This window comes from Euleptes europaea, chromosome 7 (genome assembly GCF_029931775.1).
Source record: "Euleptes europaea isolate rEulEur1 chromosome 7, rEulEur1.hap1, whole genome shotgun sequence".
Classification (NCBI taxonomy): Eukaryota; Metazoa; Chordata; class Lepidosauria; order Squamata; family Sphaerodactylidae; genus Euleptes; species Euleptes europaea.
Window position 1 is genome coordinate 53,837,257 of NC_079318.1, and position 13,228 is coordinate 53,850,484.

General features: G+C 40.4%; 1 protein-coding gene across 1 annotated transcript in view; it reads right to left on the reverse strand.

Moving 5' to 3' along the window:
* HHAT (hedgehog acyltransferase) overlaps nt 1-13,228 on the reverse strand; it is a 155,540-nt gene that overhangs the window by 61,673 nt on the left and 80,639 nt on the right. The window lies entirely within an intron of this gene.

Genomic DNA, 13,228 nt, shown 5'->3' on the forward strand with positions numbered 1-13,228 from the left:
CAGTTGAGACTTTTATTTGACATTATCATGTGCAAGGCAGAGGATTAAGAAGTCTCTAAAATATTAATGCAAGGTTTCCCTCTGGTGGTAGCAATGTTGTTTCACAGATACCACACACATAACTGAATGATGACAACAATATGGCAACCTTCCCAAACTACCATTCTTTTAGCCATATGTAATGCAATTTATTATTGGTGGCCAAGAGAGTGCCCTCTCTCAACTCCAATTCACCAGCCAGGTATCATCATATCTCCATTTCAGTTTTCCCTTTTTGAGTAAAGTTGTAGTGCAGGTTGTCACTTTGCAGATCCCCAAAGAATAAAGGACGTGGGATTCTTGTGGTATGGTCTCTGATCTAGGTATGATGGCAATTCGTCTTTTGTAATCACACTTGACAATATAATTTTGGGGATTTACAAGATTAACTGCATTATGTTGACCTTTTTACCAACCTTAACTATTGTTGATAGCAAAGGGAATTTGGATATACAGAAACAGAATCAAATAACATGGTTGCTCCAGAATCTACACTAGCCACCTATCACTTTCTATACACATTTCATGAACTTCTTTTGACCTGTAAAGGGCAAATGAAATCCTTCTATTTTAATTTATTATTATGTACATTTATTTCAATTATACTCCACCTTTCTTCCCAGTGGAAATCCAAAGCACCTTATATCCATCTCCTCTATCATTTTATCCTCACAACAACCTTGTGAACTAGGTTAGGCTGAGAGGGTTTGAGTGTCACCCAAAGCTTCCACGGCAGAGTGGGAACTCGAACCTGGATCTCACAGACTCTAGTCTGAGTCTCTAACCACTACACCACATTGGCTCATTTATTTTACAATCTCAAGTTATCACTGAAGGGAAACTTCTGCAATATGGTCTTCTTCTAAGAAGCTGGGAACAAGCACCATCTTGCTAAGAGGGCAGTAACTTGTGACACAGTGTAGTTGAGCCACTAAAGGGCAGTGGGGCTGTGGCTCAGTAGCTGAGCATCACCTTTTCATGCAGAAGTTCCTAGGTTCAATCTATGGTATCTCCAGTTAAGAAGAAGAGTTGGTTTTTATATGCCAATTTTATCTACCTTTTAAGGAGAATCAAACTGGCTTACAATCTCCTTCTCTTCCTCTCCCCACAACAGACACTTTGTGAGATAGATGGGGCCTCAAAGAGAACTGTGACTAGCCCAAGGTCACCCAGCTGGCTTCATGTGTAGGAGTGGAGAATCCAACCCAGTTCACCAGATTAGAGTCCACCGCTCATGAGGAGTGAGGAATCAAACCCAGTTCTCCAGATTAGAGTCCACCGCTCTTAACCACTACACCACACTGGATCAGGTAATAGCTGATTTGAAAGATCTCTTCCTGAGAACTTGCAGAGCCATTGCCAGTCAGAATAGACTATGCAGCTCTGTGTTTGTGTGTTCAAGGACAGATTAAATGGAATGTAACTACAATTGCTGGATAGGTCAGAGTGTGGTGCTTTATGGTCCCATGCTAGTCATTCTGAGTTATGTATGAATCTTGTGGCCCTTTCTTTGGGGACTAAGAACCATAACTTACTGATAGGCCACACTTGGTAAGCAGAGGTCCCTGGTATCTCTGTTTCATAAGATCTAAGGTAGTGGGGCTGGGAAGGACCCTGCCTAAACCCTTGGAGACCACTTCTTCTGATATAGATGGGTCAAAATCTTGGCCACATAAAGCTGCTTTATACAGAGTCTGATTGTTTATCAAGGTCAGCACTGTCTAGTCTCATTGGCAGTGCCTCTCCACGTTTTCAGGAAGAGGTCTTTCACATCACATGGAGCCTTCTGCATGCAAAAGGTTTTATGGAAAGAAAAATGTGATGAAGATGGAAGAAATCTTTAACATTCTCGCCGCATCTTCCTATGTTGACATAAAATCATAATATACTAGACCATCCTTATCTCACAATAAGTTTGTGTAAGGAGTCGACCCTATAAAGGTTCAAATACACAATATAAAGGCTATTTAGCTGAAACAGAACGTTATGTTCTTTTTTTCTTCTATGCACATTTTCTTTCTCCTCATGTCCTCATCAAACCCTCACCAACAGATGATTGTGCAAGTCTGACAAGCTTCTTTTTAAAGTGCGCTGAAAATGTACAAGCCCATGCTTATGAAATAATTGTGAAACCAATTGCCTAGTTTGACGGCATAGTAATGAGTTCTATGCCAATTGAATCCTAATCATTTGGAAGCATAAGCTGTCTTGCAGTCTGCCAAAGTCCAAATAAGAGACAAAAGAATATGAAACAAAACGAGGCAGACAAAAGGCGCTAGGCAGACAAGCAATTGCGAATAATGTATTTGGGAACTGATACAGATTTTGTATGGCACCCGTTTAATTGCACCCACAAAGAGCCAAATAACTTTCAAGGCACTCTCCCTAAAACTTCACTGGTCTGAAATACTGGCAAACTGACAGAGTCTCAAACATCACGCGCTCAAGTTTCAAATTAGGAAGCCAGAAAACAAAAAGTCTGCTATTTTAAATTATGTAAATTAAAACACATTTCCCAAATCACATGCAAACATTGTTCTCACTGCAACATTTGGGTTGGTTCTCTTTTTCAAAATATAAAATGCTGAATGATGATGACACACGTCTCTTAATGTACTGAGCACAATACATGTGTAAGAACAAGTTCTATGAAAGGGGGCAGACATGGGCCAGACAAGTCTCACCATTTGAAGCCCCACCCAATTCTTCTCTGAGACCTGAGACTTTACTTATTCTGTTCCCTGCAAGCTTCCAAGCTTTTTTTTAAATGAAGAATTAAAAATTATCATAAGACAACAAAAGCTGAGACATTCAGGAGACTGAACACAACATAACACTTTTTAAATGACATTCTGTGCACTGAAATAAAAATATGGGGAGGGATAACAGTGAACTGTCTCACTCAGTCGATGCATGATCACTGTCGATGCATGATCACCGGTGCAAAATAGGTTTAAAAATGTTCTATTACTCAGGATAGAAATTCCCTACACGTTTCACCCAAAAGGCTTCTTCAGGGGAATCTGTAGTTTTTGCAGTAGGCCTTCAAATGAGCATAAATTCTGAATTCGGCATTTATTTATTTATTTATTTATTTTATATTTCATATTTATTTGAAGGACTACTGCAATAACTACAGATTTCCCTGAAGAAGCCTTTTGAGCGTAGGGAATTTCTGAGTAATAAGTTTTTAACCTATTTTACACCATTGGCCTTGGCCTTAATTTTACCTCCTGTTATTGGTGCGGCCCTTTTATTTCTCTATGTGTGATCACCACCATGGTATCGACACGTATACTGACCCTCCTTCTTGTTTCTTTTTTTAATTGCTGGTTTTATACACTCAAGCACACTGTTTTTAAAGCTGATTTTTAAACATCTTTTAAATTGTTCATTGCCTTGAGGGCCCTAATTGGGTGGAAAGGCATGATACAAATGTTTCAAATAAATAAAATAAATAAATACACTTAAGTGTACCTATGAAGACTAAGACTCCATCCCTGTGTTACCCATCACGGGAAGTGTTACCCATCACGGGAAGAGAACCTATACACATAAACATTTTATGTGCATGGACACAATGCTCACAACCTGACAATCATGTGCAGGTGGAGGACAACACCAGCACATTATGCCCATTTCCCTCTAAATACATTGATTTCAATGTGCTTAATGTTGTTTGAAGGGGGCTCAAGAAATTCCATAATAGAACACCAAATTGTGCAAGATGGGATGACAGCCAAAAAGCATTCAAGAGTTCCTGCTTAAAGAGCACCACCACTGTGTCACAAATTTACAACTACAGAAGCACGCATCTAGAATAACAAATCAGATATAAATGTATTTTGCATGCCTTAGACGTTCCTCAGCTCTTGGGAATCACAGGACTCAGCAAGGGAGCCCTGAAGTCCAGCCCCAGTCCCTCCCTCCCTCCCTCAGCACAAGAATGATGGCCAGCAAAACTGAAAAATGCAGTCCTCAAGCTGGAAAAAAAATCTATACAGTCAATTTAGCAGAACCACTCACTTTCCATGTTTACAGCCCACTTTTCAAAACATATTGTATTAAGGCCTTTATATTAATAAAATAAGACTACATAGTCGACCCTGCTTTACACCCTCCAAAGCTAGCCCATCGCAATATCTCTGTCTTACTCTATGTAAGCGGTTCTGCTTTCCAGGACCCCGGTGGGCCTTAAACCCCAGTGGTTGATGTTGCTCTCCTATTTGAGTAGTAAGACACCTGACAAAATCATTTGGTCGTTCCTTGGCTCATGTTATACTCCACACCCTGCCAGATAGATCTCCTGCCTAGAAACAGGTGTATGTGTTTGTACACAGGATGTGTGTGTATTATGTAAGCACATATGCATTAAGAATGATAAAAGCTCGTAGAACACAAGTTCTTTGAAAATGTAGCATAAAATGAAATACAATTTAAGTTATAAATGCAGCTGCTGGACAGAGTTGATCCCCAATGCAGTCCATACAAAAAAAATTAATTATGAGGGTTCAGTTTCTGATATGAACATCTCATTTCTGATAATGGCTTACAACTGACAGTATATTGCCCATTTCGTATCTTGCCTCTAATAGGCGTCGAAGTCCATACTGAATGATCGTTCTAAAGTCCTGATGCAAATCAACTGCTGGGGTGATTAAAATGATAAAGAGCCTTCAGACAAACAAGGATCCCTCAGTGATGAGACTGCACTGAAACTGTCTTTGTAAATTCAGGACAAACAATAGCATACAACTTCCCGGCTTGCCTGGTCTTCCTGTCGTCTATACTGTTTGTTGTTCTAGCTTACTGAAACCAAGACATTAAGTGCATGGCACAACTCAGACATCTTAGGTAACATATAAATAATTGGCACCCTAGAATGCTCATTAATCAAAAAAGAAGGTTTGTCAATATATCCGAAAGCTAAACCCTCATACACAATAACTTTAACTACTGAAAGAATGTGCTTAGTAGGGTCACTTGGAATAGGTTTATAGAAGGTCTCATCTGAAAGTTTTATCTTCTTGTATATAAGCCCTAGTCTCCTGGATCACAATTGCTCCTCCCTTGTCTGCAGGCTTGATAACAATCTAAGTGCCTCTGCTGAGATTCAGTAATATATGACATTCCTCATAAGATAAATTATTCCAGGAATGTTTAGCTTCCTTCTCAGACATCTCCACTTGAGTAACTTGATGTTGCTCTGTTGTATAGTTCCATGAAAATAAAATGCTGGGGATTCACACCTTTATTGGTAACAGCACTGTTTTGCTATTTGCTTGTGGCTCCATTCAATTTTTTAAAAACGCCTTCAATCAGTAAGTTTAAGAGAACAATCATTTGTATGTCTACACTTACTGCCAGGTAAATGTGCACAGGATTGCAGTCTAAGTCATGTAGCTTTCAATGGAACTTAAGGTACCTTCTGGAGAGAACCTTCCTTCTTCAGTGGGTGCTGTTGTACCCAATCAGGAGCACAGGATGTATCCTAGTTAAAAACCTAGTAATTTTAAAAAATAGGATATACACCCCATATTTATGCCAGGAATTCAGCCTGTACTTATCTAGTGCAAAACCCTATCAGCCATTTGCACTGGCAGAAGAAAAACAAAAAAGATAGCACCCTCTATTACATGGACTTGGGAGGCACTGATATTCTATCAGAAAGTTAAGACCAAGTACAGGTGCCATGAAAGTATGGCCAACTTAAAAATGGATCTTGATTTTTACTGAAATCCAAAGTATTCTGTTAGAGCTTCTATAAACCACTAGGGCTTGTGTGACTTCTATTCCTTGTCCTTAAATTGATACTATTCCAGAAGACCCTCTGGCTTCTTAGGGGACACAAAAACAAAGTATGTAGGGGACCCTCATAAGTCACATTGGGTTCATGGAAGCCCCACACAGCCCTTTGGACCTCAGCCACCGTTATTACAAAATTACCTGAAATGCCCCAAGTAAGCTTCTGTTACTCTGTACTGCAGCTATAAAAGGCCTCTGCCCCCAAACAGTTGGTTATAATTAACAAGGCATGGAAACGCTTAAGCAAGGATGATATCTGCACCTTGCTTAATCTTGGCTTTGCCACTCCAGCAGTTTTCAAAAGTTAAATGTTGTATTTGCATAAAATGTACGTAAAGAAGCGCATTTGTTGATACAAGAACCTTGCCTTCGTTTTGCAACATGCTCACCAGCTTATTCCCTATGTAGCAAACAGATTGCACCCAACTTCTCACTCACTGGAGACTATAAAGGGAAACTGGTGACAGACAAGAATTTACATCACCCTTTGTTACTTTCTGAATACAAATCATTTGAATCTAAACTTAATGTGCCTTTAAGAAATATGCTAATATAATGTATTAGGGGATCTGGATTACAGTGATAGTTTAAATATCTATGGAATTGAAAAGATGAAACTTCTTTTAGCCCAACTTACAGGCAAGATGTTCCACAACTCAAACACTTTTATCACAATAGCTGAGTCGAACCTTCATTTTATCCAGAGAAGGACACACCCCACTGGTAGTAATTCTAATAGCTATACATTTGATTCACTTATTTTATTTGTGGATTTCATCCCGCTCTTTCTTCTCGGCTAGGCTGACATGGGCCTCTCAGATGCTTAAGTTTCTTACCCAGACACTGATATCGTCCAAACTTGATCAGTTTCAACAATGTTACAGCACTGGACATTTCCTGCCCTTTCAGTGGACAAATCTCTTACAAATGTTAGCCACTATAACATATGCTCATGTTAGCAGCCACCTAGTGGTCAGTTTCAGATAGTCGTTTAGAATTCAAACTAGGCATGCTGCCCGCCAAGGTGAAAGGCCAACTCCTGCATCCTTTGTTTCCACAAGTGTGGGTATACATTCTGCTGAGCCACCTTTGATATCTGGAACCCAATAGATAGCTGGTGATGACAGCCCAGGAACATTAGCAATTTCACTCCACCATTCAGAAAGAGTTCCCAAGCTTAGAGAAATACTGGCGTTAAAGCCCACGAGGGCTTTGCTTGGGGGGGGGGGGAAGACATATTTGTCATAGTTCTCTCCCGTAGTATGTTATGCCCTTAAAAATGTTCCTTTCTGACCTCTCTTTTCTTCTCTTTCTGCATTTATATTACATGTTGTAAGGTGTAAGCTAAAGGGGGAGAAGTATAATGTATGTTCATGTTAGTTGCCACCTAGTGGCTAAGTGGCAGATACTTTTGTCGAAATCAGGGTTGGCATGCTGTCCAGGAGGGTAGGCTTGTGTAGAGGTTTCCTAAGATCAGTGCCGGATTTACGTATAAGCTAAACAAGCTATAGCTTAGGGCCCCACTCTCTTGAGGCCCCCCAAAAAATTTAAAGGAAAAAAAAACTGGATGTACATTTCCAAAATATAAGATAAAAACAAATAAAATAAAACCTACATACAGCAAATGGCTTTAGATACCTATTAGGTCCATAAATTACCATATAGCATATATTCAACACAAAAAACAGCGACAATTTGTTGTTGACAAAGGACAGCTGGACATATAAAGGGCCCCATTACCTTCAATAGCTTAGGGCCTCATCAAACCTAATCCGGCAGTGCCTAACATGGATGCCTGTCTGCCTTGTGTACTGTCACTCAAATAAAGCAGTTATACCTTTCTGTTTATCTCTGACCTTGTGACCATCAATATTATGCCAATAAAGGTTATCTGATCTGATCAGTTATACCCTTGTTTTGCTGGTGCGGCCTCCTAATATTACAGTTAGTAAGAACAAAGGCTGCATTCAGATATCACAAACAAACCTCAGTTGTTCATGATGAGATGGGAAGTTGTCTGGCTTTCTTTCTTTTCTCCATGCATTCCTGGGACATAGAAGACTTCTTGGTTCTAAAGTAAGTGCCACTGGTCACGATGTCTGGGCTACACGACAATCTGCAGTTTGTTCTCCTATCTATAAACCAAGGTGGGGATACAACTGAGGGTTTCCATCCCTCCCAGTTCAGAGCCTTTATGCTGGCCAGACTAAATACATTCCCATCAGCTATGGTTTCTGGTAGATATAGAGGTATTCCCCGGAATAAAAGACTATGCAGCTGTCATTTGAAAGAACCAGAATCAGTAGAGCATATTCTCTTAGACTGACCCTTGTATCATAAACAACTATTAGAACTAATTAATCCTCACCTTATGTCTTTAAAAGACTCATCATGTGATGGCATCAAAGTTTTTACTAGCGGATAGGATACCTTCTGTTTCCGAACATGTGGCAGAATTCCTGGCGATTATTATCAAAAACAAAATAAAGGGTAAAGAAACAAATAATAAAATCAACTGAGGCAATCTATAGATTCTGGGAAAGAATACATAAATGGGTGCTGGTGACAGCTGTGCTGGACATTAAGTCTTGGTTTTTTACTTGTTGCTCAGGAGAACATATTATTACAGCATCTAATGCCGACGAGTTCTAAATTGATGGTTACGTTTTAGTTATAATGTTGAATTGTAAGTATGGAATATGGAGATTTATGTATTTTTGTTACTACTATTTTTATTATCATGCCATTAAAGGTGACTGAAACTGAAACTGACAACTGAGGGTTACCAACCTCCAGGAGGGGCCTGGAGTTCTCCCAGGTGCTACAACTGCTTTCAAGAGCAGTTACCCTGGACAAAATGGCAACTTCAGAAAGCATACTCGATGGCATCACATGCCCAGTGAGCTTCCGCCAATCCCCAAACTCCACCCTCCCCAGGTACCATCCGTAAATCTTAGGGAGTTTCCCAAACTGGAGTTGGAAACCCTAATCCAACCAGACTCTGCAAACCACTTGCAAGTACATGTAAGTACAGCTAATTTAACAATAGCTTGCATCTTTTAGGAGGAAAAAATATCCTATGGAAGGGTAGAAGAATATACTTACTTCTTAAAATCCTACATAGATATAAGCTGGTTTTTCAGTATGTTATATTCCTCATAATCACTTTTCTCTGGCTAGACAGCACTGACTTACCAGATGCCCCACCTCCATCTCATTTTTTTTGCCAGTTCTATACACAAAACACTTTGCAATCCAACAGATGGTTCATTATCCAAATTCTGTTAGTCTTTGAGTAGTACTGGAATAGGCAGGGCCCTATGGGAGTGACAATCCCAAAGAATGTTAACAAAGGATAACTAGGCTGGAACACACTCCCTCCTTTGTATCTTTTGGCTCTAAAGGAGGGAGAGAAAAAAAACCCTTTTATTTAGCTTCTATTTTTGTAAGCCAAAATCTACTTCTGTACACAGGTGCTTTATTCTTGTGAAACAAAAAAGGAAGATGAGTCAAAGAGTGCTTTTAGTGTTATTTCTTTTCTTCTTTTATGCTTTTATTAGAGGAAAACAAATAGACAGATATAAAAGGACAATGTCCCATCACATTATCCTTAAAACAACAGTAAATACGTAAACGTAACAGGAAACACTTGGACCAAGTGATTGATTTAGGAACATCTGGTGTTGCAGTATTGTTGAAGCTTTACGGACTGTATCAATAACCTAGATAGGACATCACCAAGAGCTCATATAAGAGGACAAAATCATAACAAATGGTTTAAATGTACATAAAACATGTATTAATTTTCATTATTAATGCAATATGCCATGTCATAATGTACACTTGAGTATGTAGCAGCTGTACAATTCCAGTTTTTTTAGATTATCTGGGTCCATTTCAATTCAGATTCTGAACTGGACTCCAAACATGCTTCAAAATTGCACTATCATTGTGCTAACCGCACTCTTTTGTAACTGAATGTAAGAGCCCTGCTGGATCAGACCAGTGATCCATCTAGGCTAGGGGTCCCCAACCTTTTTAAGCCTGTGGGCCCCTTTGAAATTCTGACACTTTTATTAGAGGAAAACAAATAGACACAGCCACAAAATGGCTGCCGCAGGAGGCGGAGGCAGATACAAAATAGCTGTTGTGGTTTACCTTCAGTCACACATTGAAGATCTTTGTGCTATGGTGGCAGCTGCTGCCAAAGTGATGTTGTTAAAAATCTGCACAGTGATCAAAAGTCCAGTGGCTAATCAGAAGCCCTGCTGGGCAACAGCCCCACCGGGCCCCGCCCACTTTCTAGAAATATTTGGTAGGCACCAGTTAAGGTGCTGGCAGGAACCATGTTGGGAACCCCTGATCTAGGCCAGCAACATGTTCTGCATATTGAATAAACAGCTGCCCTCAAGAGCCATCAAACATGACAGAGCGGCCAAGGCCTTCCCTTGATGTTGCCCTCAACACTGGTATTCAGAGGTTTGCTGCCTATGCCAATGGAGTCACCACAGCTAAACCACTTTTTAGTCACCATAGCTAAACCTCTTTTAAAGCCTTCTATTTATGTGGCCATCATTACATCCAGTGGGAATGAGTTTCACAATTTCAGTACTTGTTGAATAAGGAAGTATTTCCTTTTGTCCATCCTAAATCTACTGCCCATCAACTTCATCGGATGCCCCCGAGTTCTAGTATTATGGGAGCACTTTCTCTACCCAACTGGTTTGTCTTGTCCACACAGGGCAAACCAGTTGCAAATGATTGCCAGAGTGCAATATCTGATGAAGTGTGGATGCAGCTGGGGTTTTAGAACTGAAACTCCTTTGGTTGCCTTGATCTTAGGCTGTTACCGCACTTGCATTCCCAGCGATGTATTAAGAGTTTGAAAACGTTATAAAAAATACTGTTCGCACTTTCTATGTATTCCCAGCGATGTATTAAGAGTTTGAAAACGTTATAAAAAATACTGTTCGCACTTTGTTTGGCCCCTTTAGCTGTGAAGATGTCTTCCAACCATTTATAAGCTGTGGTATCCAAAAACCCTTTTAAAGAGATGATTTTTATAACATTTTCAAACTCTTAATACATCGCTGGAAATACAAAGTGCAGTAACCCCCTTATTTACACCAGAGTCACACCAGGTAAAGAGCCTGTGTTTTTCATATAGTCCGATTTCTTTATTAAATCAGGAGTTTAAAACATGGGTGACTGTAGCAGATTATGTAAACTGATTGACATATTTGTTTGTAGAAAGTAAGGATTTGTAAAGGGAAGGAAAGTATCACATAATACACATGTTTGAGAAATATTTTTAATGGGTTTTAAAAAATCTAGCAAGTCAGTAGCTTGCCTGGTTTTGGACGTGGAAAAAGCTTTTGACAGAATTTTGCAATCGAGGTTTTTAAATAATTTAAGTTTTATGATTGTCTTGTACAAAGGACTTTAAACATGACTATTTATAATAATTACAGTGCAGAGTGCCTATTAATAGATACATTATGGAAGAATTTTATTTAGCCACAAGTACCAGGTCAAGGATGTCCACTCTTCCCATTGCTTTTTATTTTATGTATGGAATTGGTGGCTCTTGAAATAACTGTTGAATGTTTATTGATCTTTTTTCATTATTGATAATGTATTTAGAAGCTGCCTACCTGTTTCATTATTGATATCTTCTTTATTGATACTTTATTTAGAAGCCTGAATGAAAGGCAGGGTATTTTAATAAATCAATAAAGCATTTGGAGATGGCACATACAGAAACCCTTGAAAGGATAACTGCAGCAAATAGCAGAATCCCAAGGAGGCCAGCAAGGAGGTTGGCTCAAGCAGACACCAAGTCAACCAGTGATCTCATCAAAGGGAAGAAAACTAATTCGCTGAGGGCTATAAAAAGCAACCTGAGAAACACTGTGAGGGGGGAATCTGAGGGAGATAAGTCAAGAAGAGGCTGAGCTCCTTGCCAACTGTTTTATAGGAATGATGCTTGTAAACAAAAGTTAGTGGATGCAATACCCCTGGCTCCCATCACTGAGGCCAAACCTGCTGTTCAAATACCCCATGGATACTCTATGGTGCTCCTGTCTGGTTGTAAAATATACTTATTATACAAAACAAATCATGGTCATACATTTGTACACCCGACCTTAGTAAGACTGTAGAAGTTTGACCTGTCACAAAAGCAATTTCACATACTACTTTTCCAGATATGAAGGATCTTCTTAAATTCAAATCATGTCTGAGTACTTTAGCTGTACTTCATTCCACTCCATCTACAGTAGTGATCCCCAATGTAGAATCCATGGCACCTTCCAATAGGTTTCCTGGCACCCATTTGTTTCTTTAACAACATTATCTCTTCTCAAAAGCAAAGAGCCAATCCTGGCCCTTCCACCTCATTGTCGTAGACCAGCCCGAGCTGTCCTCCTCCTCCGAGGAAGAGGAATGGGAACCTGGGCGCGGTCCTCCAAGGACCGCACTGGAACAACAGGAGCAGGCATTAGAGCCACCAGGATCCATGACAGGAGATGAGGGCTGCTCTTTCTGGCAGCAAACAGAGCAGCAGAAGCAACAGCAGCAGGACTCCTCACCTGCAAGTTCTCCCAAGCCGGCTGAGAAGCAGAGAATCAGGGCCCGGCTTCAATTAAGAGAAAGAAGGCAAAATGCCAGGTGGGCCTTGAGAGAGAGAAAGGAGACAATTAAGCCTAATCAGGACGGAGTGGAATAAGCTGGAACTGATAGGCTAATAAAAGGCCAGGCAGTTTGCCAGAGCTCTCGTGGGTTCAACACATGTTGAAGGCCACTGACTGAGAAACACACAGGAGCGCCAAGCAACTGTAGTTATCTCAGTTCACCCCGGCATGCAAGCTGACGTCTGATCTGATAAACAAGGAGGTTGTGCTGGTAAGTGCCTCTACTCCTTTACTTGCTAATTACCTTAGTCTAGCCCGGTCCACGGGAAGAGAAAAGCCTGCGTCAGGCTCTGGTCGGCACAGCACTCCCATTGCTGTTGGTTAAACCAGAGGTCAAGCCTTCGGCCTGGTCCTGCCTGCACGCTACACTCCTGCCGGAGTATGACACTCATTTGAGCAGGAAGTACTTCAGAAGAACCCTGAAGCCTCAAACTTGTTTCTGCAGGAAGCACTCATTCAAAAACTGCTGCTTCATCATAGGAAGATGCTTGCATTGTGATCTCCCAACATTTTGTAATTGGCCCCAGCAACCCCACGGCAGCCATTTTATGGTACTTCCCATTCCCTATTCCCAAAGTGCTCATAGACTCAACGTGACTATGGATTATTGATCTACAGCAGGCATGTCAAATATACGGTCCATAGGCTAGATCTGGCCCCTTGAGAGCTCTTATCCGGCCTGCAAGCCAGCC